The following is a 14,484-nucleotide window of genomic DNA, read 5'->3' on the forward strand; positions in this document are numbered from 1 at the left end:
TGTAAGAAGAGTCTCTATTCTTGTACTTAAGGCTGCATTGTGCCTTTTGTATTTCATTCCGATATGATATCTGTTTTCATCGTCAATGCGAAGGTCCAAAGAATACATTGAACCTGCAGTGGTGTATCGGAAACTAATACTGGTCTCACAGAAAAGGATCAAAGCACAGACTCTAAGAAGTCTCACTCACCTTGCAGTTATATCGGCATAGTTCCTTTTGTATTTAATTCCGATGTAATTTCAGTGTTTCATCGTCAATGAGTATGTCCAGGGAAAACATTGAACCTGGAGTGGTGTATCGGAAACTAATACTGGTCTCACAGGGAATGCTCAAAGCACCGACTGTAAGAAGAGTCTCTATTCTTGTACGAAAGGTGGCATTGTGCCTTGTGTATTTAATTCCGATGCAAGTTCTGTGTTTCATCGACAATGTGTGTGTCCAAGGAATGCATTGAACCTGCGGTGGTGTATCGGAAACTAATACTGGTCTCACAGGGAATGCTCAAAGCACCGACTGTAAGAAGAGTCTCTATTCTTGTACTTAAGGCGGCATTGTGCCTTTTGCATTTAATTCCGATGCGATTTCTAAGTTTCATCGTCTATGTGAAGGTCCAAGGAATACATTGTACCTGCAGTGGTGTATCGGAAACTAATACTGGTCTTACAGGGAATGCTCAAAGCACCGACTGTAAGAAGAGTCTCTATTCTTGCACTTATGGCGGCATTGTGACTTTTGTATTTAATTCCAATGTAATTTCAGTGTTTCTTCGGCAATGTGTATGTCTAAGGAATACATTGTACCTGCAGTGGTGTATCGGAAACTAATACTGGCCTCAGATGGAATGCTGAAAGCACCGACTGTCAGAGGAGTCTCTATTCTTGCACTTATGGTGGCAATGTGCCATTTGTATTTAATTCCGATGTAATTTCAGTATTTCATCGTCAATGTGTATGTCTAAGGAATACATTGAACCTGCTGTGGTGTATCGGAAACTAATACATGTCTCACAGGGAATGCTCAAAGCACCGACTGTAAGAAGAGTCTCTATTCTTGTACTTATTGCGGCATTGTGCCTTTTGTATTTAGTTCCGATTCGATTTCTGTGTTTCATCGTCAATGCGAAGTTCCAAGGAATACATTGAACCTGCAGTGGTGTATCGGAAACTAATACTGGTCTCACAGTAGAAAGGATCAAAGCACAGACTCTAAGAAGTCTCACTCATCTTGCAGTTAAGGCGGCATTGTTCCTTTTGTATTTAATTCCGATGTAATTTCAGTGTTTCATCGTCAATGAGTATGTCCAAGGAATACATTGAACCTTGAGTGGTGTATCGGAAACTAATACTGGTCTCACAGGTAATGCTCAAAGCACCGACTGTAAGAAGAGCCTCTATTCTTGTACGTAAGGCGGCATTATACCTTTTGTATTTAATTCCGATGCGATATCTGTGTTTCATCGTCAATGTGTATGTCCAAGGAATACATTGAACCTGCAGTGGTGTATCAGAAACTAATACTGGTCTCACAGGGAATGCTCAAAGCACCGACTGTTAGAAGAGTCTCTATTCTTGTACTTAAGGCGGCATTGTGCCTTTTGTATTTAATTCCGATGCGATTTCTGTGTTTCATCGTCGATGTGAAGGTACAAGGAATACACTGTACCTGCTGTGGTGTATCGGAAACTAATACTGGTCTCACAGGGAATGCTCAAAGCACCGACTGTAAGAGGAGTCTCTATTCTTGCACCTATGGCGACATTGTGCCATTTGTATTTAATTCCGATGTAATTTCAGTGTTTCATCGACAATGAGTATGTCCAACGAATACATTGAACCTGGAGTGGTGTATCGGAAACTAATACTGGTCTCACAGGTAATGCTCAAAGCACCGACCGTAAGAAGAGTCTCTCCTCTTGTACGTAAGGCGGCATTGTGCCTTTTGTATTTAATTCTGATGTGATTTCTGTGTTTCATCGTCAATGTGTATGTCCAAGAAATACATTGAATCTGCAGTGGTGTATCGGAAACTAATACTGGTCTCACAGGGAATGCTCAAAGCACCGACTGTAAGAAGAGTCTCTATTCTTGTACATAAGGCTGCATTGTGCATTTTGTATTTCATTCCGATATGATTTCTGTGTTTCATCGTCAATGCGAAGGTCCAAAGTATACATTGAACCTGCAGTGGTGTATCGGAAACTAATACTGGTCTCACAGGAAAGGATCAAAGCACAGACTCTAAGAAGTCTCACTCACCTTGCAGTTATATCGGCTTTGTTCCTTTTGTATTTAATTCCGATGTAATTTCAGTGTTCCATCGTCAATGAGTATGTCCAGGGAAAACTTTTAAACCTGGAGTGGTGTATCGGAAACTAATACTGGTCTCACAGGGAATGCTCAAAGCACCGACTGTAAGAAGTGTCTCTATTCTTGTACGAAAGGTGGCATTGTGCCTTTTGTATTTAATTCCGATGCGAGTTCTGTGTTTCATCGACAATGTGTATGTCTAAGGATAACATTGTACCTGCAGTGGTGTATCGGAAACTAATACTGGGCTCAGAGGGAATGCTCAAAGCACCGACTGTAAGAGGAGTCTCTATTCTTGCACTTATGGCGGCATTGTGCCATTTGTATTTAATTCCGATGTAATTTCAGTGTTTCATCGTCAATGTGTATGTCTAAGGAATACTTTGAACCTGCAGTGGTGTATCGGAAACTAATACAGGTCTCACAGGGAATGCTCAAAGCACCGACTGTAAGAAGAGTCTCTATTCTTGTACTTATTGCGGCATTGTGCATTTTGTATTTAGTTCCGATTCGATTTCTATGTTTCATCGTCAATGCGAAGGTCCAAGGAATACATTGAACCTGCAATGGTGTATCGGAAACTAATACTGGTCTCACAGTAGAAAGGATCAAAGCACAGACTCTAAGAAGTCTCACTCATCTTGCAGTTAAGGCGGCATTGTCCCTTTTGTATTTAATTCCGATGTAATTTCAGTGTTTCATCGTCAATGAGTATGTCCAAGGAATACATTGAACCTGGAGTGGTGTATCGGAAACTAATACTGGTCTCACAGGGAATGCTCAAACACCGACTGTAAGAAGAGTCTCTATTCTTGTACTTAAGGCGGCATTGTGCCTTTTGTATATCATTCCGATATGATTTCTGTGTTTCATCGTCAATGCGAAGGTCCAAGGAATACATTGAACCTGTAGTGGTGTATCGGAAACTAATACTGGTCTCACAGGAAAGGATCAAAGCACAGACTCAAAGAAGTCTCACTCATCTTGCAGTTAAGGCGGTATTGTTCCTTTTGTATTTAATTCCGATGTAATTTCAGTGTTTCATCGTCAATGAGTATGTCCAAGGAATACATGGAACCTGGAGTGGCGTATCGGAAACTAATACTGGCCTCACAGTGAATGCTCAAAGCACCGACTGTAAGAAGACTCTCTATTCTTGTACTTAAGACGGCATTGTGCCTTTTGTATTTAATTCCGATGTGATTTCTGTGTTTCATCGTCAATGTGAAGGTACAAGGAATACATTGTACCTGCAGTGGTGTATCGGAAACTAATACTGGTCTCACAGGGAATGCTCAAAGCATCGACTGTAAGAGGAGCCTCTATTCTTGCACTTATGGCGGCATTGTGCCATTTGTATTTAATTCCGATGTAATTTCAGTGTTTCTTCGGCAATGTGTATGTCTAAGGAATACATTGAACCTGCAGTGGTGTATCGGAACCTAATACTGGTCTCACTGGGAAAGCTCAAAGCACCGACTGTAAGAAGAGTCTCTATTCTTGCACTTATGGCGGCATTGTGCCTTTTATATTTAATTCCGATGTTATTTCAGTGTTTCATCGTCAATATGTATGTCTAAGGAATTCATTGAACCTGCAGTGGTGTATCGGAAACTAATACTGGTCTCACAGGGAATGCTCAAAGCACCGACTGTGAGAAGAGTCTCTATTCATGTACTTATTGCGGCAATGTGCATTTTGTATTTAGTTCCGATGCGATATCTGTGTTTCATCGTCAATGCGAAGGTCCATGGAATACATTGAACCTGCAGTGGTTTATCGGAAACTAATACTGGTCTCACAGGAAAGGATCAAAGCACAGACTCAAAGAAGTCTCACTCATCTTGCAGTGAAGGCGGTATTGTTCCTTTTGTATTTAGTTCCGATGTAAATTCAGTGTTTCATCGTCAATGAGTATGTCCAAGGAATACATTGAACCTGGAGTGTGTGATATTCGCTATTTTTGGCTTAATTAAAACAGCAAATTCAGGCAGAAGGCAAATACTTGTTTATACAGAATGATTAATATATAATAAGGCGTCGCATGGCTACGGTGGAATTTTCTAGATAATGTAATTCGTTGTCTTTGGGCGGCAATATAAACAGAAAAGTACGGATGGATATGCGATCCTTCACTATTTAGTTCGCTGGAGAACAAATGAAGCCTTGAGCGCTAAAAAGACTTTTACTGATTTTCTCGAGTAAGACGGACGCAGATTTGTGGCGGTCTGATCTAATAATTTTTACTAAATAAATAAAAACGTGTTCCGTCTAAGTTTTGAGTGAAGTGTAGGAAGAAGAACTGTTGTAACTTACCGTGACGAAGCACGAGCGACTCAAGAGGACAATGGCTACATAAAAGAGCGCTCAATGGACATGATATGGACATAAAAATCTACCGTCATTGTAGTATTAAGCTTAAGGTACGATATATGTTTTAGTTATAATAAATATTTGTTCTGGGAATACTGAATCATTTAGCAGTGCTCATTTCTATTATCTCCTCTGTATTATTTTCATTTTAATTATGCAATTTGCTAATATTACAGACTCCAAGATCAGCAGTCCAATGTGCGTGTTACATTGATAAAAAGAAAACTGTTTTATCGTCTTCTTGCATCAGCTTCAATATTGAATTTCTCTTTTGTGTGATGTTACAGTTGTTTTTGCGCCCTTAAGATCTTTCTGGTCCCTTAGGAAATTTTTTTTGTCATAACAATAACTTCACAACCGGGTATGATCGTATCTACGATCATGAAGTAATTAGAAAGACGATAACGCAACTTCTTAATCAATAGCACGCTAGTTGTGACTGCCTCAAGCCACACGAAACCGCAAGTAAAACTATTCACATCTCATAATGCAATATTTTATGACAATGGTCAATCCATGATTCTTACGCCAATTGTAATTGATAAAACAGTTAGTTAAATCTCAATTTCCAACTTTCCATTGAATAGCAACATCACTTCTATTTTGTAACATCACACTTGGCGCCCGAACAGGGACTTGACCAAAAATTAGTTCAAATTCTTGGAAAATTTGTATGTGCTTGTGTTAATATATGTTCTGTCGTTTCATGTACACATCATCTCTCTGTGAGAATGCCAGAAAATACGCTGGTCGATAACGCAGTTTAATTATCGAGAGAAAGGAAAAGAAAAGAGATGCGAATTTGCTGAGACAACATAGCGGTAACCAAGCCATCAAAAAGTAAGTCAGAATTTTGCATACGCAGTGTAGTGCTTCAGTAGCAACGTTGCTTTTCCAAGTCGATCCACATCCTTTCTATCTCCTTCCCGCTATAGAAAATCTGCTTTATTTTATCTTTCAAAGTAAAATTCTTCGTAGTCTGATAATAGAAATTATTTCTCCCCATTGTTAGTATACCTGTATTGCATTTTCAACATGGTGGATAGTGTGCGCAATTAGCAGTGAAGAGCATCTTCATTCATTTGTCTGAAACGGTTAGGTTCCATCTTGTCTTCTCGCCAGATAGAGTTTCATTTGTTGCTCACGCGAGAGCGGTGCTCTTAGCGGACTCACCACGTCACTGACAAACGACGAAAGCCTTGCGTAGCACCTGATTTACTGACGAAAATGGCAGATAGTAAACAGAGACAGGTGACAACAGGAGACTGGAGTGAAGACGTTAATAGTATTCCATACCCTTTACGATCGCGAATGGTAGGTTCCCGTGTGGAAACTGAACTAACCATGTCTGTAACAGGGGAAAGTGACCCTGAAGTCCAAACTCGTCCCGCTGCAGCTACAAATGACCTCGGTGCGTTAATGGAAATGCTGAAACAACAGTTTGACGCAGTAAATGAGAATATAAAAACACAAAATGAGACTATAAAAACACAAAATGAGATTGTTAACGCCCGACTAGATGCTGTAAGCGAATCATTAAAAACAGAGCTAGGCACAATCAAAACAGATCTGCATAAAGAAATTACGGCTGAATTAAATACCCATTTGGGTGAGGTGCAAACTATGATCAGTGATCAAATTCAGAAAATGCAGAAACAGGTGAAAAGTGAAGTAGCTGAAGTATCTGGATCATTAAACACAAAAATTCAGGCAGCTACCAAAGAAATAAACTCAGTTAGAAATGCAGTATCTGACATTGAAGGTGTAGTAGAGGATCTGTCGAGGCAGATAGACTCAATCAATATCGAGGAACAGGTTAAGAGCGCCGTGAAAGCACACGCGGAGGCATTGTCGGAACACTACAGTGAATGGATGAAGGGTAAGGATATTTTTATCGAAAAGAAGGTCAGGGAGGAGCTTAGGGAGACTGTCAAGGATGTAACTTATGAAATCTTAGCTGCTCCTGGTAAGTCGGGAGACACAGTAGCTTCTGAATTGGGACAGATTCGGAGGACACTTACACGGGATCTTCCCGAGTGGAAGCAGCAAGTAGTGGACGAAGTCAGAATGCTGAGAAACTGGGTAGAAATTCCGCACACACATACGCAAACTATAGGGAACAACTCTTTAGACGGTGACGAATGTCAGTCAACTCCTTATCGTTCACCGCCTGATTACATGCAAAACGACAGTCATGTTGAGTCCCGAGTAGGGAAAATAAATGATCCGCCCACAATTGTGAGTTTAATGCAAGAGGAAAGTGTGATTAAGCATCGCACTTTTCCTGTTTTTCATCCGCAGAAGCGAGAAATACACCCCATCGTGTTCCTAAAGAATTTTTCCGGCATATTTCCCAGGAGCTGGACAGACAGACAGCGTATTCAGTTCGTCACTGGCTTTATTTCTGGTGATGCAGCATTATGGGGAACGGAAATGGTAGACACGTGTAGGAATTATGAAGAGTTTGAGAAAATGTTCTTGGCAAAATTTTGGAGTAATGGGGTACAGCAAAGATTAAGGAAGGAGGTGTATGGTGCGGAAATTTTCAATGAGAAGCATGGAAGTCTCCGGCGATACTTTGAGAAGTATCTAGCAAAAATTAAATTCTGGGATTCTCCGATTTCTTCCAAGGACGTAATTATGATTCTCAAAAGCAAACTCCCTGTGTCTATTAGAGAGAAACTAGTAAATGTGTCCGAAGAAGACACGAATGCATTCCTTTATGCGCTGGATTCCTTAGATTTAATTAGCGAGGATGTGCGCTCCAAGGTTGGCAGCGGCAAATTCTTCCCTGGCAGCCAGCAGAATGCATCGCACGCGGACAACAATGCGCCCAAGGAGAGAGCGAGCTACTGCGACCGCTGTTACCAACCTGCCAGCGGTTATCAAAACGCAAACGGCAATAACTTTAAAGGGAAGCAGAAAACCAATTACAGTAATCAGCAGAGATACCACCCAATTTACAACCACCAGGTACAACATCAGTACGGAAACCCACCCTTTAATTCTGCGCCTGAGCAGTATGGAAATTCTCCACAAACGATTGGTAATTTTTCAAATGGGCCAGTGTACAATCAAAGTTATAGGTCGAAATATAGTAAGTGGCATGGGCCAGGCGGAGGCCACCCAGCACATTAGAACAACTTTTCACAGAATAGAGGACCGCGGAACAATTTTCAAATGGCACCAAATGCGAACTTTCCTTCACAAGGAAATGGTTTTGCCGGCAACCAAAAGATCGGGCGACAGCAGCCGTCTCAAGTATTTTATTCACAAGTGAATGCACCCAGTGGATTTTACCCCTCTACACCGGCATTTGTACCACATAACCAGCACCAATATGAAACGGAACAAACACTTAAGGCCATGAATAACAAACAGGTTAAACATCCTGCGGAAAATTAGAGGCAGCGCCTCTCAGCCTCAAAGAGGTCGCTGCGAATTTTGAGTGGGGGCACTAAGGAATCCTCTGATTCTGAGTATGTTAATGCGATACGGTACGACCATGAGACCGACTTACGAGATGACCTTGCACCTGACAAAGCTCAAGACATTAACGACATTTATGATGAACAGGTCCAGGCTTCGATTAAGATTTCTATTACTAACATTCCTGTCACAGCCGTTGTTGATACAGGAACAAACATCAATGTCATGTCACCATGTCTCTTCAGACAGGTGTCTTCTGTTTCAAAAGTTTTATCATTGCCGATTCAGGGGTGCTCCATATCGGGAGCGATTGGTCTATTGAAACAGAGAGTTAGTTTACAGACGCAGCTTCCACTGCAGATAGAATCTGTTTCGGTTTCCTGCCTCTTGCTTACTGGAAATTTCCTTGTGTGAACTGTTAATAATAAGTATTGTGTTGAACAGCGCACTGATTACATGGTAACGGCTACTACATGTAAACTTTAAGTATTAAATGCTATGTATGGAAAAATTGTTTGTAGTGATGGACATTGAACTGATATTTCTTCAACAAGCTGAAGCAGGAAATAGGGGTTGCACCAATAATTTCAATTTAATTTTAAGTTAGTAATAAGAAAAAAAGTGCTTGCGAGGTGATTGCCCGGAGCTAAATAAATATGTAAAGGTGAGAAATGGAGAAGGATGCGTAAATAAGCACTTCTCTCACGGTACAAGAAGATTTATAGATTTATTTTTAGTAATGTAAGTACTTGAAGTTCTGTTGTAAAAGCCCAAATTACCTGCTTAAAAAAAAAAAAAAAAAAAAAAAAGGTACATGGTCAAACAGTCCAGACAGTGGACAGGAGTAGAAGAAATAGCTTAAAGGTCAGTTAAAGCGTGCTGTTAAATGGAAAAACAAGTGGTAACCCACATGTGTTCACGCAAGGAGACAATAAGCTGTAGTAAACTAAGTTAGGTGAAATACAATACAAATAGAGGCAAACCATGAAGCATCAATAATGTAGCGTAAGTACTCCACGAGGCCATTAATTGCTATGAAAGTAAACTATTTCCCTGCGATCTGTGCCCAATGTAAAGAGTATATGAGGAATGTTAGCTGACGAATTGATTTCAGTAGAATAAAGGTACTAAATAACCACACAGCAAGCCCCCTGTATCATAAATAAGTCCAAGTAAAGATCTTCAGAAATTTGTAGTGTAATCTAGCGACCATTCAATACCCTAATTGAAGGCTAATCTAAAGAACAAGCAATGCAGTGATATTTAAACATAATACTGACTATAACCAGAGTAAGACGTAAAAGTAGCAAAGCATGCTGTAATGAAAGAGGTTGAAATTTATATATGTGCCTATGTTTATTATGATAATTTGATTTACATGAAGATTTTATTGCAAAAATGTCTCCTAAGACACTCCTCTTATGAAATCCATTTTCCTTGTGCCCGTTCCTTTTGATCTTGGTTCATTAACCCACACCAAGGGTCGACTTGTAAAAGGCACATGTGCTTCGGGGCAAAGCAGTGCTTATGAGAAATGAGACACGTAGCGTGATGAACTTCGCTAGCTTTGGTAATGTTTGTTATGGACCGGTTGTGTAAACCCAGTGAACTGTCGGTAATTCCATTCATGCGAAAAATAGTAGACACGCGTTACCCTATTTTTTTTTTAACAGAGAACGATTGCTGAGTACATGAAGCGAAGAGGGAGACCTATTGTTATCCAGTCTGCCCTCAAATATAAAAAAAAGATTTGGCAAGCACAAAAAAAAAAGATTCAGCGTTAAATGTGTACTCGTTAAGTAGTAGATATGCTGCGTGGCAGTAGAAAATGATCTTGGGTGCACTAAAGAATAAATGCAACGAGTGTTGCGAAACCTGTAGTTTTCATAATGAGGAGATGAGCCCTTAAAAGAAAGTTTGAAAGAATATTTTTAGGTTCACTAGTGAAAGCAAATCTTGAGATATAAAGAGTCCATTCATAAAGCAGTTGTTCACTGGACTTAACAAAAGGAGTGACCATTAATTGTAAATATTAGCTCGTAAGTGATATTTTGTAAATAGTAGAATATAAGTCTTTCTATACCAGTGGAGGAAACGTGCAAAATTGATTGTTTTGTAAATGAACTCTATCGGCGAAGGAACTAAGCACGAATGCTGTGTGAAGATGCACACTAAAGTGCGACGTGCATAATAAAAATAACTGTTCACTGTATACTAGTGGTAGTGTTGTACTGCAAGTGTAAAAAAGAAGTCAAGGCTACGACAACAGGTGCAACGCAAAGTTCAGTGTTGTTCTAAGTGCAGCGACAGCTAAAACATTCTTCGTCACTTACCTGTGAGCCTCATGGGAGGCAGTTGACAGAGAAGTATGGAGGCAGCTTCAGTGTCCGGCTCCTCCGGTGGAAAACGCGCGCGAGATGTTTGTAGCGATGCACTCGTGTGATACGAAGTTCACAAAAAAAAAAAAAAAAAGGGAGCAATCGACGACGAGCAGCTCTGTTACAGCCTGAGCGCGAACGGATACTAAGTATTGGAGCTCACGCAACACTGTGCAGCCGCTGTGAGTGGCTGACGTGTGGGTGACGAAACAATCCAAACTTTAAACTGCTAACCGCCATGACTTCAATCGTACATACTGGAGGAAAGACATTTGTACACTTGTGTGACTACATTTTCATATGTAAATTAAGCGATTTTCTTGAGTTGAAGTTAAGATGAGTGAGAAGTAAATTGTTAGATTACTGAGACCTTAAAGCCATTAATACCGGCACTCCTGAACACTGCTAAAATGAATTATAAACCTGTCTCTTGATGGACAAAGAAAATGAATGTGCACTATAGGAAGACCCTAAACTCCAGACCAGTCCCGATCCTTAACAAATGTATCCAATAGGTTATAAGTTATACTAATAATTTTCCACTTCTTCTGTTTCATATTGTAAATAAAAACCCGGGAAGCCGCATGAATTCCTGGCACCACAGCGGAAAGGACAGATGTACTGCATGATGAACGCCGTAGACAGCTAACACAGAAAGTGAAAGCATCATGAAGTGTAGTGCTACGTTATTAAACTGTAATTGAACTACAATGAGTCAACAGATGCTCGAACATTGTCCACTCTAGTTTAGTGAAAATAAGTACTCACTGTACTCATGTATTAGTTGTTAAGCTCAAGAGAAAGTTATTCCTGAATTCTATCCCCTGAAGTGCGAAATGAACGTTCACTTATTGTTATAAGCAAATATGGACCAAACTTAAATGTGCACATAAATGTTAATCTTGGTATTATGGAATGAAGTGACTGATGAACAAAGAATGAAAAACTTTATTTTGAAAAATGATAAATATCGGATATATGTTTATAAATGTGATTTCAATTTATGTACTTTGTACGCCAGTAACGTTATGTAAATGTCACACCAAAAATCACGAATATCTCATGAGGACATGAGGATCGAGGTAATCCTTCGGCATTCCCTCTCTCCTCATGGTAGGCAATGTGATATTCGCTATTTTTGGCTTAACTAAAACAGCAAATTCAGCCAGAAGGCAAATACTTGTTTATAAAGAATGATTAATATATAATAAGGCGTCGCATGGCGACGGTGGAATTTTCTAGATAATGTAATTCGTCGTCTTTGGGCGGCAATATAAACAGAAAAGTACGGATGGATATGCGATCCTTCACTATTTTGTTTGCTGGAGAACAAATGAAGCCTTGAGCGCTAAAAAGACTTTTACTGTTTTTCTCGAGTAAGACGGACGCAGATTTGTGGCGGTCTGATCTAATTATTTTTACTAATTAAATAAAAACGTGTTCCGTCTAAATTTTGAGTGAAGTGTAGGAAGAAGAACTGTTGTAACTTACCGTGACGAAGCACGAGCGACTCAAGAGGACAATGGCTACATAAAAGAGCGCTCAATGGACATGATATGGACATAAAAATCTACCGTCATTGTAGTATTAAGCTTAAGGTACGATATATGTTTTAGTTATAATAAATATTTGTTCTGGGAATACTGAATCATTTAGCAGTGCTCATTTCTATTATCTCCTCAGTATTATTTTCATTTTAATTATGCATTTTGCTAATATTACAGACTCCAAGATAAGCAGTCCAATGCGCGTGTTACATTGATAAAAAGAAAACTGCTTTATCGTCTTCTTGCATCAGCTTTAATATTGAATTTCTCTTTTGTGTGATGTTACAGTTGTTTTTGCGCCCTTAAGAACTTTCTGGTCCCTTAGGAAATATTTTTTGTCATAACAATAACTTCACAACCGGGTATGATCGTATCTACGATCATGAAGTAATTAGAAAGACGATAACGCAACTTCTTAATCAATAGCTCGCTAGTTGTGACTGCCTCAAGCCACGCGAAACCGCAAGTAAAAACTATTCACATCTCATAATGCAATATTTTATGACAATGGTCAATCCATGATTCTTACGCCAATTGTGATTGATAAAATAGATAGTTAAATCTCAATTTCCAACTTTCCATTGAATAGCAACATCACTTCTATTTTGTAACATCACAAGTGGTGTATCGGAAACTAATACTGGTCTCACAGGGAATGCTCAAAGCACCGACTGTAAGAAGAGTCTCTATTCTTGTACGTAAGGCGGCATTGTGACTTTTGAATTTAATTCCGATGCGATTTCTGTGTTTCATCGTCAATGTGTATGTCCAAGGAATACATTGAACCTACAGTGGTGTATCAGAAACTAATACTGGTCTCACAGGGAATGCTCAAAGCACCGACTGTAAGAAGAGTCTCTATTCTTGTACTTAAGGCGGCATTGTGCCTTTTGTATTTAATTCCGATGCGATTTCTGTGTTTCATCGTCAATGTGAAGGTACAAGGAATACATTGTACCTGCAGTGGTGTATCGGAAACTAATACTGGTCTCACAGGGAATGCTCAAAGCACCGACTGTAAGAGGAGTCTCTATTCTTGCACTTATGGCGGCATTGTGCCATTTGTATTTAATTCCGATGTAATTTCAGTGTTTCATCGTCAATGTGTATGTCTAAGGAAAACATTGAACCTGCAGTGGTGTATCGGAAACTAATACTGGTCTCACAGGGAATGCTCAAATCACCGACTGTAAGAAGAGGCTCTATTCTTGTACTTATTGCGGCATTGTGCCTTTTGTATTTAGTTCCGATTCGATTTCTGTGTTTCATCGTCAATGCGAAGGTCCAAGGAATACATTGAACCTGCAGTGGTGTATCGGAAACTAATAGTGGTCTCACAGGAAAGGATCAAAGCACAGACTCTAAGAAGTCTTACTCATCTTGCCGTTAAGGCGGCATTGTTCCTTTTGTATTAAATTCCGATGTAATTTCAGTGTTTCATCGTCAATGAGTATGTCCAAGGAATACATTGAACCAGGAGTGGTGTATCGGAAACTAATACTGGTCTCACAGGGAAAGCTCAAAGCACCGACTGTAAGAAGAGTCTCTATTCTTGCACTTATGGCGGCATTGTGCCTTTTGTATTTAATTCCGATGTAATATCAATGTTACATCGTCAATGTGTGTGTCTAAGGAATTCATTGAACCTTCAGTGGTGTATCGGAAACTAATACTGGTCTCACAGGGAATGCTCAAAGCACCGACTGTAAGGAGAGTCTCTATTCTTGTACTTATTGCGGCATTGTGCATTTTGTATTTAGTTCCGACGTGATTTCAGTGTTTCATCGTCAATGCGAAGGTCCAAGGAATACATTGAACCTGCAGTGGTGTATCGGAAACTAATACCGGTCTCACAGGAAAGGATCAAAGCACAGACTCTAAGAAGTCTCACTCATCTTGCAGTTAAGGCGGCATAGTTCCTTTTGTATTTAATTCCGATGTAATTTCAGTGTTTCATCGTCATTGAGTATGTCCAAGAAATACATTGAACCTGGAGTGGTGTATCGGAAACTAATACTTGTCTCACAGGGAATGCTCAAAGCACCGACTGTAAGAGGAGTCTCTATTCTTGTACGTAAGGCGGCATTGTGCCTTTTGTATTTAATTCCGATGCTATTTCTGTGTTTCATCGTCAATGCGTATGTCCAAGGAATACATTGAACCTGCAGTGGTGTATCGGAATCTAATACTGTTCTCACTGGGAAAGGTTAAAGCACCGACTGTAAGAAGAGTCTCTATTCTTGCACTTATGGCGGCATTGTGCCTTTTGTATTTAATTCCGATGTCATTTCAGTGTTTCATCGTCAATGTGTATGTCTAAGGAATTCATTGAACCTGCAGTGGTGTATCGGAAACTAATACTGGTCTCACAGGGAATGCTCAAAGCACCGACTGTAAGAAGAGCCTCTATTCTTGTACTTATTGCGGCATTATGCATTTTGTATTTAGTT

This window comes from Schistocerca americana, chromosome 8, assembly GCF_021461395.2.
Source record: "Schistocerca americana isolate TAMUIC-IGC-003095 chromosome 8, iqSchAmer2.1, whole genome shotgun sequence".
NCBI classification, from domain to species: domain Eukaryota; kingdom Metazoa; phylum Arthropoda; class Insecta; order Orthoptera; family Acrididae; genus Schistocerca; species Schistocerca americana.